At 43.8% G+C, this 22649-nt stretch overlaps 1 protein-coding gene across 6 annotated transcripts in view; it reads right to left on the bottom strand.

The window, feature by feature from the left end:
- APBB2 (amyloid beta precursor protein binding family B member 2) overlaps nucleotides 1–22649 on the bottom strand; it is a 241533-nt gene that overhangs the window by 208605 nt on the left and 10279 nt on the right. The window lies entirely within an intron of this gene.

Raw genomic sequence — 22649 nt, 5'->3', positions numbered from 1 at the left:
AAGAACAAAACAAAACAAACGTGAAGATTTAGTACAATGGCTTTATCTTTTTCATTAAAATGCTAATGATCTCCACAAATTTAGGGTAACTATGTTTATAAATTATGTATAGTCATGTTGTCAGCAGAGATGACAGACTGCAAATTTATCATTAGTGCTCAGTTTCCATTAATAAGCATACATAAATTTTAAGGCAAACATCAATCTCACACAGCACCTTTTCACTGTAGCTTATTTTGGTTGATGTCACAGACAGCGTAACCTAAGTTTCACAAGAGTTTTGCGCACTTCTTTAAAACTAGTGGTGCAGTTATGGTTAGTGACAATGATATCTTTATTTTGATAGAGCAATTTCTGAACAATAATAAAACTTTGCATTTAATTTCAAATTAGTTGAATATTTCTCTAAAATCATGGAGTCTGTACTGGAATACCGCAGTTCTCTAAAAGATCGGAAAGAAGTTAGTCAAGCAGGAAAAGCAAAGCACAGATAAACGTTCATTTTGGAGAACAGAAATCTTGCCTCCAATACTGCTGAGTCAAATGTTGCTGAAACTGACAAGTATTAATGTAAAACCTTTCAGTCTACAAATATCAGGGGTTCTGGAACAATTTGTATAGTGGAGGTGCTGAGAGCCATTGAACCAAACTGTAAACCCTCTATATAATGGAAACCACTTCAAGACAGAGATGCGGCACCATCCCCAGTTCTAGCACCTATGACAAATAAACCTCCCATAATAAATAAGAAGCCCCATTGCGTTGTTCCTTAGCTCAAGATTTCCAACTCCTCTTCCATCTGCAGAGTCTCCTCAGCCTATCTGCATGTTCATCTCCCAAGATATCTGTCAATAATCACCTTCTCACAACTGTATAATTTAAAATTAAAAAAAAACAAAAAACGTTTTTTCCCCCTAAACTGGAGAACAGAATTCTGTTTCCTCCCCCCCCGCATATATGTCAGGAAACCTTTTACTGCTTCAGGCTGAAGCTACATGCACTTACTGATTCCCAAAGGATACCTTGAGAGGCAGCTTTGTTTAGTGTATAGGGCACAGGATTAGGGTTGGGGAGCCACTTTCACAAATCTCCATGCATCTCAGCTCCCTGAGGAAACTTAATATCAATTACTTCCTGAATTAGATGAGCTCCCTTTGCTGGAGGTGCCTGTCACAGTTCAGGGCAACTATTTCCTCTCGGTGGTCCTGTAACAACTTGAGGGTAGGTAACTTTAGGCTCCTGACTCCCAAGCAGTCACCTCTCTTAGGTGGAGATCCATGTCTCTCTCCCTTCCTGAACAGGATTTTTCCAGACTGCACAGTTCCCTGCCTACATTGTGATATCCCCAGCAAGCCAGACTGCCTAAACAGGCCAGAATCTGCACTTTGCTCTCTCTCCTCAGAGGTTATGAACAGCATAATTGCCTATAGTTATACGTTACCCCACAGCTTTTTCTGAACAAGCACATTTATTCTTAAAGTGACATTACAGAGAGAACAAATTAAAACAATAAAAAAAGGCATATGCTAATAAGCTTACCACAGATCTCCCCCCAACTCCAGAAGGGACTCTGGTAGGAGTCAGTCCTTCAAACACCACAAAGGGGTTTTTCTGTTGGTTACAAGTTCATCATAGCTTTTGCTCAGAACAAGCACACAGACTAGGCAGATTAGCCTTTTTCTTTATATAGCTTGGGCCTTTGATCTTCAGGTCCTGTGAACAGGTGATCAACAGACAATGGCCCCCTTCTTAGAGCATAGCTTCAAAAGGCTGGGTTCTTGCATAACTGGAAGGGAGGGCAGGAGTTTGCATTCACCTCCCCCTAGATATTTTCCTGGAAATTCCCTTCACAGGTAGTGTCCCAAAACACAGTTTTTCTTGTCTGCCACATAGTTCTGTATGGTCCTTTGATCATCCAGGCCCACAATAATACATAAGCTTTGTATTTAATATAATGAGACTCAAATATACTTACATTTAATTCAATAAGGTTTTTCAAGGATATTGCAGGAAATTGCTATATCTCACACAGTCTTGTCAGGAAAATCAGGGCAGGTGAGCTTTATACAATTCATCAGTCATTCAAAATGACCCCTGTGGCAGACCAGCCCTTTCATATTATCTCTGAAATAAAGTCACCTTCGAGGCTGGGTATCTAGCAACCCCAAAAAACACTCACAAAGATTCACAGTCACTTGCTAAATGGATGCACAGAAAGTGTACTGAGCAGCTTGCCTTCTGGAAATGGAGGGCCAGATTTCTCTGCAGATGAAAATTGGAGAAAGGCTATTGAATAAAGTTGCACCCATTTACACCAATAGAGAATTTGGACTGTAAACAGAAAAAGACAGCAGAAAGCAGTAAAAAAAAGTTTGGTCTGGGATGGTGTGTAAGCTCTACATGTAGGATTTCCAACTTTCTAATTGCAGAAAACCAAACATCCTTGCCCCACCCACTGTCCCTGGCACGCCCCTTCTCCGAGGCCCTGCGCCCCACTCACTCCATCCCTCCTCCCTCTGTCACTCGCTCTTCCCCACCCTTGCTCATGCGCTCATTTTCATCGGGATGGGGCAGGGGTGCAGGAGAGGGTGCAGGCTCCAGGTGGGCCGGGGATGAGTGGTTTGGGGTGCAGGAGGGAGTTCCAGGCTGGGGGGTAGGGCCGAGGGGTTCAGAGTGTGGGAGGGGGTACAGGCTCTGGGCTGGGGGAATGTGGGCTCCGGGATGGGGCCAGAAATGAGGGGTTCAGGGTGCAGGAAAGGGCTCCAGGCTGGGGTGCAGGCTCCGGGAGGGAGTTTAGGTGCAGGAGGGGGCTCAAGGTCTTGGATAGGAGGTTGGGGCACAGGAGGGGCTTCAGGGTGTGGATTCCGGGTGGCGCTGACCTAAGGCGGCTTGGGAAGCAGCAACATGTCCCTCCAGCTCCTAGGCAGAGGGGCGGCCAGGTGGCTCCGCGGGCTGTCCCCGCCTGCAGGTGCTGCCCCCGCAGCTCCCACTAGCTGCGGTTCCCGGCCAATGGAAGCTGCGGAGCCAGCGCTTGGGGCAGTGCCTGCGGGAGGGGGCAGCATGCAGAGCCTCTCTGGTCGCCCCTCTGCCTAGGAACCAGACATACCAGCCGCTTCCCATGAGTCGCACAGAGCCGGGTAGGAAGCCTGCCAGCCCTATGCCAACTGGACTTTTAGACACTTGGCAACCCTATATACATGACGGCAAGAAAGAGTAAACCTTACTCTTTTATTTTTATATAATCTACTCCCAAAGAAAATGACTTTTATAACTATTCTTCAGCATGTTCTGCACTGTAATGTAGTTTCCTCAACAAAAATCTCTTTCCATGTGCTTTAAAGATTTCTGTGGCTTAACTGAACCAGCCGATTAATCCAAAAACTGATTAGCAATACAAGTCTTAAATTTCCCCACATTACATCTGTAGACTTTATAAATATGTTAGAAATAAAATCTCAGAGAGAGTTAAGAACTACACAGACTTCACACAACAGCCCATTATATCAACTGTCAGAAGCAGCATAAGAGGGATGACAAAAGCAACCCTTTAATGGATGCCACCAGAGATGATGCATTAAAACATGTGGTTTGAAGCCTTTTATAATTTATTTAATGGTTTTGACACAACAGTTTGTGAATGGAAAAAACAGAATTCTTCCGTCCCTAATCCATTAATAATTCTTTCCCCTTCCTCATATGGTCAGCGCACTGGTCTTGGGTAAGAAAAATAGCCCTCTCATGAAATGCCCACAGGTGATTATAACTAAATACAAGAGATGGTAATAGTCAACAGCTCTGCAGGGATTATTCTTTTTACTTTACATTTAATAAAGTTATCTGGATACAGATGATTCTCTCCCCACCGATATTATTTACAATTCCTTTCGATGCCTTTAAAGAGAAACTTGAAGGGGCTTTGCGTAATGGATTGAGAAGTGCAGTGTTTCTGTAGCTTTTATAAATAGATCCTTGTCCTCTTCCGGAAAGCTGTAACTTTTTAAACAATGCTACCTACTAAATCATACTAAAACATATCCCTAAGCATCTCACAGCAGCAATACACTAGAGGTACTATTTTCTTTCCTTCCCCAGTGGCTGAAGCAGCATCACAGAGGCTCTCTGTACCTGCTGTAATAACAGCTTTAAAAACATGCTTAAACTGTAGCACAGTTGAGCTAAACCAGAATGTGGTTTTCCTAACACTGTGGCCCCAAATGGGTCTAAACAATACTTAATTGGACTACTAATTGGAAAACTAGAGATCACAGCTGTGAATAAATATATACAGTGAACTCAATGGCAACAACAACATGTGTATTAAGACAGGACATGTATAGAGGATTCATTTGACTGTAATCTGAGATTTCACCACTTTTTATCTTAAAATGAAAACCGCACTGACTTGTTGCAGTACCTCACAGAGCTAAATATATGTATGCTAAATAATAATGTATTAGAGAATGAGTTGTCAAAATACACTTTACTTTTCAGTATCTCCATTCAGTAACTGGGATTTTTGCACTTGGAGTTACCATCTTAATGATATCTCTGCTGGAAAGCACAGTGCGGTATGTTTCAGAGTAGCAGCCGTGTTAGTCTGTATCCGCAAAAAGAACAGGAGTACTTGTGGCACCTTAGAGACTAACAAATTTATTAGAGCATAAGCTTTCATGGGCTACAACCCACTATGGTCTTTTATATATTAACTACCAGGTTTTAAAATTTCAGTATAAACAGGGGAAGTTGATTTTTAACATGTTAGCTGGTCAAGGTGACCACTAGAGGGGATCCTAGGGTTTACCTCAACCAGTGTAGCTTGAAAAACAATTTGCCCTGTCTACATCAGGGTGCTAAAACATGTTACTTAAAACATGATCGCTAACATGTTTAAAAAATAAAACACCTGTCCTAGTCTACACACCCATCAGGCTGATCAAGGCAGATTTGGACTGAAAACCTCCAATTGTCAAACGAGCCCAAGCAGTTGTGTATGTACTGTTTTGCATGTACACAACTTAGGTGCACACGTGTGTCTGAGGTAGACACAGGAGCCCCAAGAAGCACACAAACTCAGTGGGACCTGCAAATCAAAGTCAGGCATTCACAATGTTATCAGTTCTAGGGCAGCAGTCTCCTGTTTTTTTATGGATTCTTGTTTATTACGCTTCAAACACTATTATAAAAAGCCTTTGTAGTGTCTTATATGTCTCTATAAGCGGATATAATTGTTAAAGTATCCTTTATTACAGCTCTTCTTTAAGGAGTGTGTTGCGTTTGTTCTGGATGACTAAAGAATTATTTTCTCACCTTTCATGATGACCTTATCTCAGCTCTCTGGAAGGTGAGTAAATATTTTCAGGGAATGATGTTGATAGTAGTCACGCAACATAAGCAAGTACAGCAGACAACCAAAACGTACATAATGCATATCATTTTATGCTGGCTATGGAGGTGAGCGCCTGAAGGCAACATGCACTTTTTACCTGCATGCCAGTGTGTTACTAACAGCCTCAGTGACCAAGCAATCCACCATCAGTCATCACTGATAATTAGGATATAAATCAACTTGACAGGAATTCTTCCCTCTCAGACACATTTAAGTTGGTGCTATCATTGCTACTTCAAATCTTGTCCTCTTCATAAGCAGTTTCCTTTACATGCTCCCCGTTGATCATTGCACCTTTCTTATTTCTTCATTCCTCATTACATTTTTCATGGCAGCTGCAAGAGAATTTCATTCCACTTCCACTGGCCGCGCAACGTTTGATGTGCTTGAGAAAAACTTATCCAGGCTTTTCTTTCCATGTTTAATTTGGGGGCCAAATACCAGCAGCTTAGGGCCAGATTTACCACTGGTGTAAGCACAAGCAAATCCTGTGACATCGATGGTGCGAGCCAGCAGTTAAGTTGAACTTTCATAGCTACCACAGACATTGACATTATTTTATGTCGTACGAATATAATAATCAGAGTACTGTGCCTAGAAGACAATTTTGCTCTTTGTTTAGTAATGCGTCTCATAAGACTTTCAGATAACACAGTGAATGAAGCATAAGAGCCTTGAAGTCTTTAAATCGTAATTTGAGGACTTTAGTAACTGAGTCAGAGGTTAGGGGTCTATTGCAGGAGTGGGTGGGGGAGGTTCTGTGGCCTGTAATGTGCAGGAGATCAGACTAGGAGATCATGATGGTCCCTTCCGACCTTAAAGTCTAATAGTCATTAAGAACCTGGTATACAGGATGAAAACTTGGCCCTATTCAAGTCAATGGGAGTTTGGCTATTGGATTTCAGTAATGGGCCAGGATTTTACCCACATATTCCAAATTCACTGAGAGAAATTAAAAGCGGAATAAAAAGAATTAGTTAGGTGAAATCACTTATAGAAAAGTCTCAGGTCTGGATATGACAAGCAGTCCATTTGTTTTCACTTTGTTTACCAATAGCACCAATCTCCCCAGTAGTTGATTGAATAGTGATTACAGAATACACACATTATCAGAAGTTCTTGATGATGTTGCCGTTAATTTGTTCATTCATGAGCATCATAGCTCATGTAGGTAAGTGTAGGGTTGAGAGGGTTAGTCTGACATGCTGCCTTTGGCAGGAAGCCCCCAACTGAAATCCGTGCTAGCACAAGGTCTTGTGATGTCATGAACGTGAAATGGAAGTCTGCACTGTATAAGAAGCACACAATCAACCTTCAGAGCTCATTGCCAGGGGATGTTGTGAAGGTCAGAAGTATAACTGGGTTCAAACAAAAATTAGGTAAGTTCATGGAGGATAGGTCCATCAATGGCTATTAGCCATGATGGTCAGTGACGCAACTCCATGCTCTGTATGTCCCTAAACCTCTGACTGCCAGAACTGGAACTAGACAACAGCGGATGGATCACTTGATAAAGTGCCCTGGTCTGTTCATTTCCTCTGAAGCATCTGGCACTGGCCACTGTTGGAAGACAGGATACTGAGCTAGATGGATCATTGGTCTAACCCAGTATGGCCATTCTTATGTTCTTTATGCCAAAATGGCTGTGTGCCTTTGCTCATATTCCCAAAGTCTACTGTCTCTGTCTGAATACCCAAGGCGGCTTTCTGGGAGTCCAGGCTCCATCCCCCATCATGACCATTAAGTGGTCTTCCCCTCCCTGCTCATTTAACTTGATAGCTTTGTTTACCTTCTATGTAGATGCATTTTTCTTTGTCCTCTGAGGTGTTATATGGCTCATTTTACACTGGACACACAAGAAAACAGGCGAAACAACACTCTTTTGCCTAGGACATGCTGGGTTATGCACTGCTTGCAAAACACCTTTTAAGAACTTATTTCCATCACACATCTATAATTCTTTATACACTGCCTGTACATACATCACACAATAATATCAATGATCAGTGTGTTATCAGTTTACATTATACCTCACATGACCCCTTTTACATACAGATTAGGACAAAAGTATGTAGGGGCAATAAGTGTGTCAGGCCTGATGTGAGTTATGTTATGATGTATCCTTGGCCAGTTGCCAATGAGAGACTCCCTGGGTGACAAAAGGTCATTCATGATTCATATTCATTATTTTTCACCTGATAACTACTATTAATAGCTATTTTTAAAATTATTCATTTCATTTTTTTTAAGTGTGCCTCTCTTCCGTAAGGTGTGGCTCTCCCTCTCCCATTCAGCCTATCAGGACTAACAACTAGAGCTAGGTGAAATTTTTCTGGTGAATAGTAATGTCCCCTAAAAGGAAATTTTTCAGATCACCAAAACTACAGACACCCCCCGGGTTACGCAAACCCGACTTACGCAAATTCCACACTTACGGAAAAAGTTCCGTAAGCTAGAAATAGGGTTGTTGTTTTTTTGCGTAATGATCAGGTATATGTTTCTGACTTACGCAAAATTCAAGTTATGCAAGGCGTTCTGGAACGGAACGCTTGCGCAAGTCGGGGAGCATCTGTATTCACGTATTTGGGTCACATTTGACAAACAGTTTTAGTTGAAAAAATTTTAGAAAAAAGTTGAAAGTTTAGTTTATAGTTTTTCATTTAGAAACAGTGTGTCATTTTCATATTTTGCCAATAAAAAAATTTAAAGGGTGAAAAATATCCAAAAAACTGCTGAATCAAAAAAAAAAAAAAAAAACAATTTTTTTTTTCTTTTATAAAAATTTTCAGTTCAAAGGAACACTTAAAACAAACCAATTTCAGTTCATATCAAACTACCCCCTTCCCTGTTTGTTTTTTGTTCAGTCCCAAAACTTAGAAAATCCATTATTCATTCGGCTCTACTAACAACTGCTATCGTCCTAATCTGCATGGGCTCCCCAAAAGCGCCCCATTCTTGAAAGCCTGGGGGGAACAAGGAAGCTTTGCCTATAAGTTACAACATTTTCCTTTCTCTCTAACTCATCATATTCCTTTTTTCATCCTTACTTTCTGTGGTTCAAAGCAGTTGGGTTTTTTTTCCAATTCAATCTCGGCTATTTTTACTCCATGATTAATTTCATCCCCCTCTTCATTTATTTATAGGCCTATTTAACCCCCCCAATATATTTTTTTAAAACTTATTTCATTTAACTACTTTGTCTCATATTAACCTATTCTATCTATTGGCTGCCTTTATCTTTAACTAACATTAAATATTCTTGTTTGGGTGCCTACTCTTTTTCAATTTCTGAAGAGTTCCTTACAAAGGCACAAGGAATAAGAAATGATCAGTGTCTTATTTCCAGACAAACTGTAGTCTGTTGTGCTTTGTTTTTTTGAGATTCCCAGCAGTCATCTACAATGATGGATTTTATCACTATCTTGCTCACTAAGGGCCAATTCCTGCATTCGTTAACTCAGACAAATTTCATCATGGATTCCTTAATTCTTCAAAATATGCTTTCCTGAAATCTAATACTCTAGTGCTTCCGCGTTCTGTAGACCCTTTCCTTGCTAAGCTAAATTCAAGTAGCTTGTTGTCACTGGTTCCATATCTCAAACCTAGATAATATACAGAAGTTCAGCTTGTCAGTACAACAGCTGTTTTTCGTGTTTTTGGAGGTTTTTTAATTCCCATGATACGGACTTCAGTTCATCACAAAGTACAAGAAAGCGTCAGTTATAGATACTGAATTATGTTAAGACAAATGCAAAAATAGTCAGTAGCAGTTCTAGTGCCAGATGCTCAGATGATGTAAAACAGCATAGCTCCATTCACTCCAATGCAACTATGCCAAATGACACCACCAAAGGATCTGGATTTGGCACATCATTTTTTGCCATTTTTTAGAACACACTGAGCTAGAAGCAAAGTTACGCGAAGACAGTAAGATTAAGACTCACAAAAGGTATTTCAGAACATATGGTCTAATGTTACATGGCCCTCAGACTCTGGGCAGCAAGTAATACAAAGCCGTATGACAAAAAATGGCCTGATCCTCAGTTGTCTTGCAGCACGCAGAATCACCTGGACCAGTACAAAGTGGATGTAAAATGCTACCAATCAAAAACCAGCATTTTACACCTCTTCACGCTCACTTTGCACTGGTGTAAATGGCTATACGGTGCAGGGCAATGGAGAATGAGTTTCATCATATTTATTTTGCCCAACATCATTTCTACATTGTAGAAATAGTGGAAATCCAGCACTAAAACAGTAAAGTCTATTTGTAATGAACCACTTAACAGCATGTCCTGCCTAATCATAACAGCTCAGAGTAAAGGCTACCGCATTAGTTTTGACTCAGAATTTCTCTACTTGTGTATGTTTCTATTATAGCCTTACAATTATTTTACCTTCATTTTATGTTCCTGCATATATCTGTAACAAGCATTTATCCTGTACTATTGCACATTTTTTAAAAGGTAGATATCTGGACATTAAATTATTGCAGTGGCTTTCGGAGGTCTCGCCATTGGGCTCTGCGCAACACAGGGAGCTCTTCTGCTGAAGACCTTGAAATCTAAGATGTCAAACCAGTCAGAAGTGTCTTGATTCAGCATTTTCCGTATAGAGCACTTGTGTGGCAAGGCTGTTATGCCTTGGCTGTTATGCCTTGTCAACCAGCTGACTTGCATCATTATATCTGACATACTTTCCACTACTTCAAATCTACAAAGTTACTTTCCTCTAGCTTTATTATCCAGCTATAGCCATAGCTTTCCTTGGCACTCTGCCTAAATTCCCATCCATTATCCATGCTGGTGCTACCTCCACTTTCCACTACCCATAGATATTACATAATAATCTATTAGGATTTCACTTGCAAGAAATTTGAGATTTTCTTCGGCTCATTTTTGTAAATTTGCTTTTCTTCCAAAGTTTGTCACTTGCCGAACAAAGCATTTACAGTTCATTTACAAGATGGACAGGCTGTGCGGAAGGTGGGTGGATAAAGTGAGCATTAAGCAGTGAAGGCTTTCATTTGCATCTGCACGTTATGTTTTTTAAATGAAAAAGGTCTCTAATGTTGCAGATACTTCAATCAATCAGTACTACTCTCATCACTTGACAGCTTATAACTGGAAAGGAGGGAGCATCTGGAAGAAAGAAAAAAGGATTAGATCAAGGGGTAGATTTTCAAAAACACCTTAGGAGAATAAGTTCCATGGATGTCCAATGAGATATAGGCTCCTAAGTGCATATGGGCCAGACCCGTAAAGTGGAAATTTTTTGATTTTCTTGGCTAGCTTTTCATTTCTCCGACATCTGTCTCTGCCTCCCTCCCCTAACATGGGTGTTCATCTAACGATGTTCTCCTATATTTGACCAATTAGTACAGTACTCTTAAAATCTAAATTAGACCTGATCTACACTAGGAAATTAGGTTGGTATAACCACATCGTGAAGAGGTGTGAAAAATCCACACCCCTGAACGATGCAGTTAAGCAAACCTAACCCCCGTTGTAGACAGCACTAAGCTGATTGGAGAATTCTCCCATCAACATAGCTACCACCTCTTGGTGAGATGGATTACCTATGCCAACGGGAGACACCCTCCCATCGATATAGGTAGTGCCTTCACTGAAGTGCTACAGCGGTGTAGCTAGTGGGAAACAGCTTCTCAAGATTCCATGTTTCTTTTAAAACAAAGCATGTGAATTCAATGGCCACTGTCTTTGTCCTAAAGTGGCCTAAAAGGATATAGGGACTCAACTCCCTTAGATCCCCTTGAAAATATCAGCCTAAAGCAATCTGCATCACTCAGATCCTATGGATTTCTGGAAACTTATGATACATAAACTGTGTGAATAGTTAAAATTTTACTGAAATATTTAACCCAAAATGCACTATTGAGCTAATGACATTTTTTAGATGTCAGGAAAATAACCTGCTCTCTCCCTCTCGTTCTCCCCCCTCCATCTCCCGCATTTATTTACTCCTTTCTTTTCTGACCACATGTCTACACTGGCAGAGTTACAGCGCCGGTCAGAGAGCGCTGAAGGGAAACCGCTGTTGTGTGTTCACACTAACAGCTGCCTGCGCAATAGCGTGTTCACACTTGCAGCAGTATTCGGAGCAGTGCACTCTAGGCAGCTATCCCACAGAGCACCTCTTTCTCTTCTGCCACTAAGAGTTGTGGAAAGGAGGTGGTCGTCGCGGAGCATCCTGGGTCCTCTCCCAGTGCCCCGTGATGCATTGCTTCGCATCCCAGCAATCCCTGTGCTTCCATCCGCATTTGGCGCCATCTTTCAATGGTTTGTGTATTGTGCGCCCTGCCTCTTCAGGCTGCAGAACTGGATTCCGAACTGCTGACCAGTATGCTGCTTGCTCTGACCAACACGTCACAAGTAGCAGTGGAGTTCTTCCTTAAACTACAAAGTCAAGAGGAGTGCGACATTGATCTCACCACACGTAGTAGCTATGACACGAGATTGCTTGTGGTATTCACGGAGGTACTGACCACAGTGGAATGCCGCTTTTGGGCTCGGGAAACAAGCACTGAGTGGTGGGATCACATCATCATGCACGTCTGGGATGATGAGCAGTGGCTGCAGAACTTTTGGATGAGGAAAGCCACATTCATGGGACTGTGTGATGAGCTCGCCCCAGCCCTGCAGCACGAGGACATGAGAATGAGAGCTGCCCTGCCGTTGGGGAAGCGTATGGCGATTGCACTGTGGAAGCTGGCTACTCCAGACTGCTACCGATCGGTCGTTAACCAGTTCGGAGTGGGAAAGTCGACCATTGGACTCGTCTTGACGGAAGTTTGCGGAGCCATTAATTGCATCCTGCTCCGAAAGACATTCGCATATTCCAATTCTGGCACCAGACCTCCTAGACACTGAGTACATTAATCGCAAGGGATATTTCTCAATGGTTCTCCAGGCGCTTGTGGATCACTGTGGGCATTTCACAGATATTATCGCAGGCTGGTCTGGAAAGGTGCATGATGCACGTATCTTTCGGAACACTGGCCTGTTCAGGAAGCTGCAAGCAGGGACCTTTCTTCCCAGACCAGAAGATCACTGTAGGATCGAGCGGTTCAACAACAGGCTCAGCAAGTGCAGCATGAATGTTGAGTGTGCTTTTGTCCATTTAAAATCCCACTGGCGTTGCCTCTATGGGAAGCTGGACCTGGCCGATGACCATATTCCTATGCTTATAGCCGCATGCTGTACGCTCCATAAGATTTGTGAAGGGTGAAAGCTTCACTCAGGCTGGACCGCAGAGGCTCAGCGCCTGGAAGCTGAGTTTGAACAGCCAGAGACCAGGGCTATTAGAGGGGCGCAGTGCAGGGCCATAAGGATCAAGGATGCCTTGAGGCAGAAATTCGAAGCTGAAAGCCACTAATATTTGTTTCTATGCTCGCGAGTGCAGTGCTAGGAGGTGATTGGTGCAGACGATCCAATAAGTGGGTTTAACATAACTGTCTGTTGCTTTGCAGGGCTCTTTTTGTTTTCAATTAATAGAATAAAGATTGCTTTCAAACTAACAATTATTTTATTAAAAAACAACAACCGGAGGAGAGAGTCAAACCAAAAAAAACATCAGCAGTGAGGGGGATGGGGGAAAGGAAGGTCCCAGAAGGAGGAGGGGTCCCAGGACGGCTAAAGATGTGTGTATATCCAGGGATCATATCCAACCTTCTCCTTTGGAGTACAATGCAGCAGGTGATGTACTTCAGCAGGGCCAAACTGCAGAGGGATGGGTGTTGACTGCAGTGGGTAGTGGGCGTCTGCAGTGCCGGACTGCAAGGGGGGAGGAGTGGAATGCCGCAGGTATAGACTGGAGCCAGGAGATTGATAAGAGTGTGTTGGTGGTTTCTGGGGGCAGCATTGGAAAGAGTTTTGCGACAGCGGCTGCAGGGGAGGGCGGGCATGGAACTGCTCAGTTTGAAGAACTAGTATCACCTGGAGTGTGTCTGCTTGGCGCTCCATAACTTTTAAGAGCCGTTCCATGGCTTCATTCTAACATCCCACGTTCTCCTTTCGGTCCCTCTTCTTGCTGTCCCGCCACTCCTTCAATTCCTGTTTCTTGGCAGCGGATTGCATCATAACATCACGCAGAAAGTCCTCCTTGGTTCTTCTTGGCCGCTTTCTAATTCTGCGCAGCCACTGATAACAAAGGGGGAGGCTGGGCTCCCAAGGTCATCTCTGTGAAGTTTAAACGCAACATTTTATAGAAGCAGTATTGTTTGCAACACAGAGAACACTGGTTCAGTGATTTAAAACACAGCCAGTACTCACACACCTGTCACTAACTGGCTGATCCCAGGCAAGCACACATGAGCAACAAGAGCCCCAAAATGGTGAGTAGCCGCAGGGGCAGGTAAATCACTGTTCCCGGACCCTGCTGTACACTGGGCACGTGGCTCTTGGGGAGAGCAGCACTGTGGGGGGGTCGGGGGAGGGGGGCCTGAAAATCATTCCTGTCCCCACACTTTCCACAAGATGTGATCATATTGAAGATCTCTCACTGCTGAGGGTGAGCAGGGAATCAAGGGAGGGTCTTCTCCAAGCCTGCAGCTTCCGACCTGGCTCCTATGCGGCTCGCCTATGTGCAGCAATGGTGTCCCCCGCACCCCATGACAACACAGTGGTGCAGAAAAGTTACTGTTAATGGGGCAAGAAACAAAGCAGTTCTGCTAAAGAACCCGCGGCAGCGGATTGCCCAGTATCTCCACAAGAGTTTCCTGGAGTTCTCTGAGGGAGATTCACATGAAGTGAGGGAGTCTATCAACAGCCTGTTCTGCCGCTCAGACTAGGCATGTGATGGGAGACAAGTCTGCTTTCTGCAACCCTCCTGCCCCCAACAACTTGCTTCAGCGATTTGATTCCCAAAATCAAATCCACTTACCAGGGGCCTCCTCTCCTGTTTGCACTTTGCCAAGATCCAACAGCTGTGACTGGCTAGGCTCCTCCGGGGTTAGAAAAGAGCTCCTGGCTGCATGCATCTCTGACCTCCGAGTCATCTTCTGCCTCTGGGTCCCCCTCCCCTCCCAAATCCTCGCCCAAGATTTCCTGGCTCGGTCCACTTTCGACTGGCACACGAGGCATAGAAGTAACCACAGTGGTCTTCACAGTGGAGGTGGGGTTGCCGCCGAGTATCGCATCCAGCTCTTTGTAGAACCGGCAGCTCATGTGCGCAGCTCCAGAGTGGCGGTTTGCCTCCCGCACCTTGTGGTAGGCGTTCCGCAGCTTCTTCACTTTTACCCTACACTGCAGGGTGTCCCGGTCATGGCCCCTTTCTGTCATGCATCGTGAAATCTGTCCGTAGGTATCATAATTCCTACGGCTGGAGCACATCTGGGACTGGACAGCCTCCTCTCCCCAAATGCTGATGAAGTCCAGCAGCTTGGCATTGCTCCAAGTGGGGGATCGCCTGGTGCATGGAGCAGGCATTGTCACCTGGAAAGATGCGCTGAGACCACTGCACGTGTCACCGAGCAAACAGGAAGGGGACTTTCAAAATTCCAAAGGAATTTTTGTGGTGCGGATGATAGTTGGTCACTTGAGGGCAGGGCAATAGAGTTCAAACCAATGACCAGAGAGGCGAGAACAGGCATTGTGGGACACCTCCCAGAGGCCAATCGCAGGGCTGTTATCGACCACGGTGTCTACATTGGCACCGCAGTGCCGTAGCTCCGGCACAGAAAGCTCTATGTCTCCCGTTGGGGTGGTTTTTTTACAGTGCTGCAACTGCTCAGTTTCTGTGGCTCCGGAGTTACAGCGCAGAAAGCTGCTTTACTGCGCAGAAACTTGCCAGTGTAGACAGGTGGAAACACTGTAGGCTAAAACCATTATTTACATGGAAACATTGTTCCTTCAGATCACAATCATGGTGTTGAACGAAATGCGCATTCAGAGACATACTAAATAATTATACTACTTTGCATTTCTACTACACATACCAGCCAAGGATTTCAATACCGTTTACAGAAATGGGGGCAGAGCCTCAGGTGGTGCAGCTCCAGTGAAGCTTCTCCAATTTACACCATCTGAAGATCTGGCTCACAGGGCCTGATTTGCCATTTGCCATTCTGATACTCCAGTTTTATGCCAATGTGCTCATCGTGCCTCTATGGAGTTGGTCCTTGTCCAGCCAGCCAGAAGAAAAAGTGTGTTGCCCCTTTAAGGGCTTCCCTTAAAACAAGTAGCGGAGGGGGGAGTTTATTGGGCACTGCAGGAAAGACCGGGAAGCAGAGGCACTGCCCTTCCTGCTGATTGGAAGAGAAAGAGAGAGAGAGAGAGAGAGAGAGAGAGTGCGCGCGCACGCATTTATATCCCATGCAGCCCCAAGGAAGACCACTTTTACTTGGATCGGACTGGCAACACCCACCCATGAAATTTTCACAAGGATCAAGTTGCCAGTCACCCCTTTTTTCCTGGTGGTTGGGAACAGGGCTATGGGGGGGCAATTGTATTGGGGCCCTGACAGCCTCCAAATGTCTGTAACTGGGATGAAATGGGAGGAGCCCCAGATAAGATGATGTACTGGATCTCAAATTTTTCTTGCCGGACATGGCTGGGAAAGAATTTTTCCTTCATTGCCAGATAGGAGGTTCAGTTTTTCCATTTTCCCTACAGCGGATCTAGGACCCAGTGGGACACAGGCGCGGGGGTGGGGGGGGAAATGTTGCAGCTTAGTACATAAAAGTCATGGTTGATGTCCAGTGCAGGAACTCAGTATGGAAGGGACATGGTTATAGGATAAAATGGACTGGAAAAGGATTTGAAGGAAAGCATCATTTAAGTGAGCCAACGGGGGGGGGGGGGTGAGGGGCTTGGGGCTCCCTTATCTGGTACAGTGGGGAGCTGACCCCCCCCCCCCTTTTTCAATTCCCCCCTTAAGGGAGCTGAGGAAGGGGGGTTTGGGGCTCCTACGTCTGGAACAGCAGGGAGCGGACACCTGACTTTTTATAGCCCCATTCCTTCCTCATATGAGGGACAGCAGTGGGGGTCCCAGCAGCAGGATGGCTAGGCCCAGGTTGGGGATTGTGTGGAAAAGCCTGAGGAAACGATGATGACTTACACTGTACAATTTATCATCAGGTACTTTCAGATATTTTAAGTGAATAAAGTTGTGGCCTAATTAATCCACATCCATTACCTCCTGTCTTTCTTTCAGCTTGGCCAGACAATGCAACTCTACTGATTTCAATGCAGTTTTACCAGCATAACACTGGTAAATCGGGAATGAATTGGTCAATAATCAAGCCTCACAATAACGATGTGAGCTCAGTGCTGTTATCCTTATTTTATGGATCAGGAAAAGGAAGCACAGAAAGGTTTAATGACCTGTACGAAGTAACACAGGAAGTTTGTGGTAGAGCCAGGAATATATACCCTGTATTCTGAACTTCCACTCCTTTGCTTCACCCACAGGACCACCCTTCCAATAAGTATGCCAATCATGTTCATCCTGCTTTCTCATTCACGTTACTATCATCTTAAATTACGACTCATCATCTGAATCTTTTTGTGTAAGATACCAGGCAGACCAATATTATATATTTACTCTGAGGCATATAGTCAGAAGACATTTGTATGCATGGTTTAACAGTATGTTAAAGTAAACAGTGACATCTCATCATAAAGTACTGCTCTTCTTGAAAAGAAGGATGAAAAGATAAAGTTTCGAGCTGTAAGCATGGGTCCTGCATCTCAACAACACTAATCTAGGATTGGTGAAATGTACTCTTCTGATTCAAAGGCAACAGTAGGAATTCTGAATGAGGATTTATTTATGCTTCTCGATATATATGTCAATCAAGAGTGAGCTGGAGCCAACTATTCTGCAACTACGTTATGAATAAACTGTAACTGGTTAAGTTATACACCATAACTTTTAGCAGACGGAATGCTGCTGAAATCAAATTTCTAATAGCAGCTTTATTTGTGGCAATGAAAGGCTACAGAGTGGTATTAAAGTGTGTGTGTGTGTGTGTGTGTGTGTGTGTAAGTGTAATTTATTTATTTTGCTCGAATCTTAGATATGTATCCCATAAAACAAGAACAAGGTAACAGAGTGAGACGAACAAAGTGACAAATTTAAAATTGATAATAGGATTTTTTTCCCAAGATGCATGGTTAGACTATGGAACTCATTGCCACATGTTAACATTGAGACCAAGATCTCAGCAGGATTCAAAAAAAGGAGTGAACATTTATACAGATGACAAGATCATTCAGAGTTCAAATATAAGGATTAAAAAATATCCATGAGTTTGGGAAGGTATAAAAATCCTCTTGCTTCAGGATATGTCATCCTCTAATGGGGATCAGAAAGAAATGTTCCTTACATCTTCCTCTGAAGCAGCTAATATCAGCCACTGATGGACATTACATGGGCCATTGGTCTCATACAAGACATCAATTCTTACGTTCCTACTTTTTTCAAAATGAAATTTCCTTTGCATCTGTCCCAGCTGCATCAACTGACAGATGGGTGTTTCTCAAAGGATTAAGTTGCTATGAGCTGGTCCATACAAGCTGCTCTAGGAGCATGCAGCACTCCACTCATTTTTTTGAAAGTACAGTCTAGCCTTGAAAAGTGGAGGTATGGTCCAATGGTAAGGGTGTTAACCTGGTACTTGGGAGACCTTGGGTCAATTCCCTGCTCAGCCACAGACCTCCTGTGTGACCTTAGGAAATCACACAGTCTCAGTGGACCATATTTTTAAAGGTATTCGGTGCCTAAAGATGGGATTTTCAGAAGCACCTAGGCATCTAATTCCCCTTGAGTTTAATGGGAGTGCATTTGAAACCCCGTTAGGCATCTAGCTACATCTTTAGGCACCTAATGCTTATAAAAAATCCAGCCCACCATGCCTCAGTTTGCCACCTTTAAGACTGGGATACCAGTACTTCCCTACCTCATAGGAGGGTGTTGTGATGCTAAATACATTAAAGATTGTGAGATGCTCAGGTACTTCAGTAATGAGGACCATACAAATACGTAAGATAGACAAAACTATTTTATGCTAAATTATGCTTCCAACTTTTGCTGAATTAACATACAAACGCCAGAGCACATATCAATCTCTCACACTGCCGCTTTATGCGCTAAGCCAGGGGTGGGCAAACTTTTTGGCCCGAGGGCCACATCTTGGTATGCAAATTGTGTGGCGGGCCATGAATGCTCACGAAATTGGGGGTTGGGGTGCGGGCAGGGGTGAGTGCTCTGGGTGGGGGTGCGGGCTATGGGGTGGGGCCAGAAATGAGGAGTTCAGGGTGCGGGAGGGAGCTCCAGGTTGAGGCAGGGGGAGGGGGGGCGGGGGGGGGCTCCAGCTGGGGGTGCGGGCTCTGGGTTAGGGCTGGGGATGAGGGGTTGTGGGGTACAGAAGGTTGCTCCAGGCTGGGATGGAGGGGTTCGGAGGGCGGGAGGGGGATCAGGGCTGGGGCAGGGGGTTGGGGCACGGGACGGGGTCAGGGATACAGGCTCCAGGCAGCGCTTACCTCAAGCAGCTCCCAGAAGCAGCGGCATATCCCCCCTCCGGCTCTGCATGCTGCCCTGCCTGCAGGCGCCGCCCCTGCAGCTCCCATTGGCCGCGGTTCCTGGCCACAGTTGCAGGGGTAGCACTTGGGGCGGGGGCAGTGTGTGGAGCCCTCTGGGTGCCCCTACATGTAGGAGCCGAAGGGGGGACATGCCACTGCTTCTGGGAGCCATGCAGAGCGGGGCAAGCCCCAGAACCTGCTCCCCGGGAGCTCAAGGGCCAGATTACAACGTCTGGAGGGCCGGATGTGGCCCCTGGCCGTAGTTTGCCCACCCCTGCACTAAGCCACTGTACATAAAGTGCGCCGATATCACCGGTGATGGACCTCACTGTCCTGGAGTCTCTCCTCATTGCATTATTGCAACTCATCATCCCAGAGCACACCCTAGTGACACTGTCATCTATCCCCTGTTGTGGGGCACTTGGCCCTACAGCCTGGTCCCACACCTTATGTCTTAAATAATATACTTCACCAGTATTAAAACACAGGTAACAAACCAAAATGTCTTCTGCCCCACCCGGGGTCTTTCTTCAATTCCACTCTCTTCACCAAGTGACGTCAAACAAAACAATGATTAACTCCATCCCACACCAACAGATTTGAGATTTCAGTCTCTCTTCCAGTTCCCCTTTGTCCTCTGTCCTATTGTCAGAAGACCAACCTGCAGAGTTATTTTCCTCGAGTGCTGACCTCCCTCTTAGAGGCCCACAGAAGCTAAATCTGGCTCCTATACCTTTGTTCATCTCTTCCCTCTATTTCTGGGCCCTTCTTCAGCTTCTCCACTCTGGATTTCCACTCTGCCCCTCCCCAGGGCCCTTCCCCTGAGGAGAGGACACAGGACCTCCTCACCCCTGGGTCTCCTCTCCCTACTGCTCTTAACTCATTCCTTTATGGTAATCACCCAGCTCCTCCTCAGCCGAGACTGATACTGAGTTGACCCCAACATGCCCTCCAAGGCTAATTGGATCCTCAGGCTACCTCAGTAAGAGTTGAAGTGTTTTGTTTTGTTTTAATTTTTAAAAAGACAGAAAAAAGTAATTTCTACAGCATTACACCAAGTATTACCACTTTTTTCTTCTCTCGCATTTTGTTAATTTTAATCAAGTCAAGACATAGTAGTCCAATAAGAACCAGAGATACCTGTATTAAAATTGTACAAAGAATATATCATTGTCACCTAGAAATACTGTAAAAATGGACTACTGAATATTTACGATTGGACTACCAAATATTCACAATTAAATTTACAAAATAGCAGTTTAGACGCCCAACTGGACCAGGAACCTTATTGCAATACTTGGTTAAACCTTATTACAATATACAAGTGATGTATTAAGATGAATCGTAGGTTATTCTTTCATGAGTTCAGTATACTCTATGGGCTTGATCTGCCACTGTGTTACTCTAGTTTTACACTGATGTAAGTCCATTGAAATCACTGGCAAAAAATAAGAACAGTGGAGTGATGAATCAACAGGCTCTGTGTACTTAATGTTCTAAAAACATTTAATCAAAAATCTAAAAAATGGTCGTAAAATCAAAACAGTAATTAGAACACACTTCCTTCTGACCCACCCTCCATACCACATCAACAAGTGATGCAACATATAGGATATGAAACTTCAAGTGAATTATCTGCAAGGATGATACATCGTGCAATAACAAAGATATCCACCATCTCAGTGAAAGACACCAAAAGCAAATTTTAAAACCAAGTCATTTGGCATGTAGTTTACACTTAAAGAACTCAGGTTCCACCTTTCTTGGATTTAATGTAGAAGAGACCCCATTAGGGAAAGGTCAATACATTTTCACACTCTTAAGAAACAACATCTTTCAGAAAGAGCGAGTGTTGTAGCAATTAACATCAGCATTTATCTCTAAAGAAAAATGTTCTTCATTGAAACAAACACTGATGGTAAATACCACAACACTCAATATTTCTAAAAGATGCTGTTTAACTGAATGAAAACGAACTTACTTCCCACAGTGGTACCATTCTGCATTAAGCTTGCGAAAGAAAGAAGCTGCATTCAGTGAAAGTAAACTAAAACTTAAACAACTACTCCACAGTGACTTTTACCTGTTTTTAAAATTCCCTTTTCAGTTTTTCCCCCCCATGAGGTGTTGGTATTTCCTCTGTTTGCAAGGATACTAGTGGTACAGTTAGCAACTTATTTTCATTTGCAAGGATGATATACCAGGTTGTAAAAATGGCTGAGCCACATCTTACACTGCCCTACACCACAGCTTCCACTGATATTACCACTGGCAAAACTGCACCATGGGGGAATGATGGCTACCAAGTTTGCAACTGCAGATGCAGCTGAAGAGCCTCTCATCTTTCATTCTCCCTGAAGCAGTAGCATAGCCATCTTATGAGAGTTTCCCTAGGGCTTGATTTCCTTCCTTCACAGTTTATTGTGTGCTGCTTCTATAGGAAGCAACTCAAGCTCTAGAGAATTGCTGTTCTGATTCTGTAGATAACATTTTCCATTCACAACTAATAATTGCCAGCACCAAATAAAGATAGAGAATCTGATGCAACAGCACAGGCTTTATTCTGAGAATGAACTCTCTTCTTGTGCATATGTTCATCAAAAACTTCTCTGTTGACAGAAATGGAAGCCTTTTGTTTATCTACAGAAGAGGGACAGCAACAGACAACTCCAGAACAAGCTTCCCTACCACACTAGTGTACCCCACCATGTCTGCCAGAAACCACTGCTTAACAGATGAGCCCATGAGATTTCAGGCCCTTTGCTGACTGTGCCAAGGAAGATTCTGATGCAGGTGCATCTAGAAACAGGTTTCACACAGCAGAGCCCTTAGCAGAGATCCTATGCTAACTAGTAACTTGAGACTAATGTGTACCAGTGATCTAGATACTAACAACTCCATATTCTACTACTAATTCTTTAACACAAAGATCATTTTAAACTGTGTCACTATAGAGGGGCCACTGGTTCAAATATGGCCCAAGCTGATAGCAACCATCAGTTTTTAGTAGGCTTTGTGAAATGAGTTGATGGTTTCAGTTCAGTTCCTAATGGACAGGTGTACACATTACAAAAACTATTGTCTCAGCAGAGGCTCCAAAATAGTCAAGGAAAGTGAACTGTCCTGTTAGCCACAGCAGTGGTCCCTCTAGGGCAGGGATGAAGAACATTGATGGGGATTGTGGGGCAGTTTTAAATCTACTTATTTTGTTTTGTGGAGAGGGGACTTCAGTCTCAAAGGCATCACATTATTATTTAACGTATAGGTAAGAATTGTCCCATTTTACAGGTGAGGAACTGAGTCAGAGACTAGTGACCTGATCTTCAGAGGTGTCAAGATCTCAGAACCTGACTTCCCTAATGCCATACAAAGGAGTCAGTGTAGGTAACTCAAGAGTCCTGACTTCCAATATCCTACTCTAGTCATTAGACCAATCACAAGAAAATCAACCTTACATCATCAAGCTAAACAGTTAAGTGAACTGGTATGCACAAAGTCTACTGTAAAACTAGACCTCACTCACTGCTATAATGGGTGACTAATTCTTTCTCAGCCACGACAGTTACCAGTGAGGAGATTCCAAAATACTCAGTGATCACTGTCTCCACGAACAGTTTCAGAACCTCATCTTAGTCACAGAAAAAGTACTAATTTCATGTAGACTATAATGCTCAGAAATGAAATTATACCATCAAAAGAAAATTGCCAAACAAGAATAATTA

The sequence above is a fragment of the Terrapene carolina genome, unplaced genomic scaffold (assembly GCF_002925995.2).
Source record: "Terrapene carolina triunguis isolate 2854851 unplaced genomic scaffold, T_m_triunguis-2.0 Scaffold66, whole genome shotgun sequence".
Lineage (NCBI taxonomy): Eukaryota > Metazoa > Chordata > Testudines > Emydidae > Terrapene > Terrapene triunguis.
The sequence above is the reverse complement of the archived record's forward strand: the minus strand, read 5'-3'. Positions and strand labels throughout refer to the sequence as shown.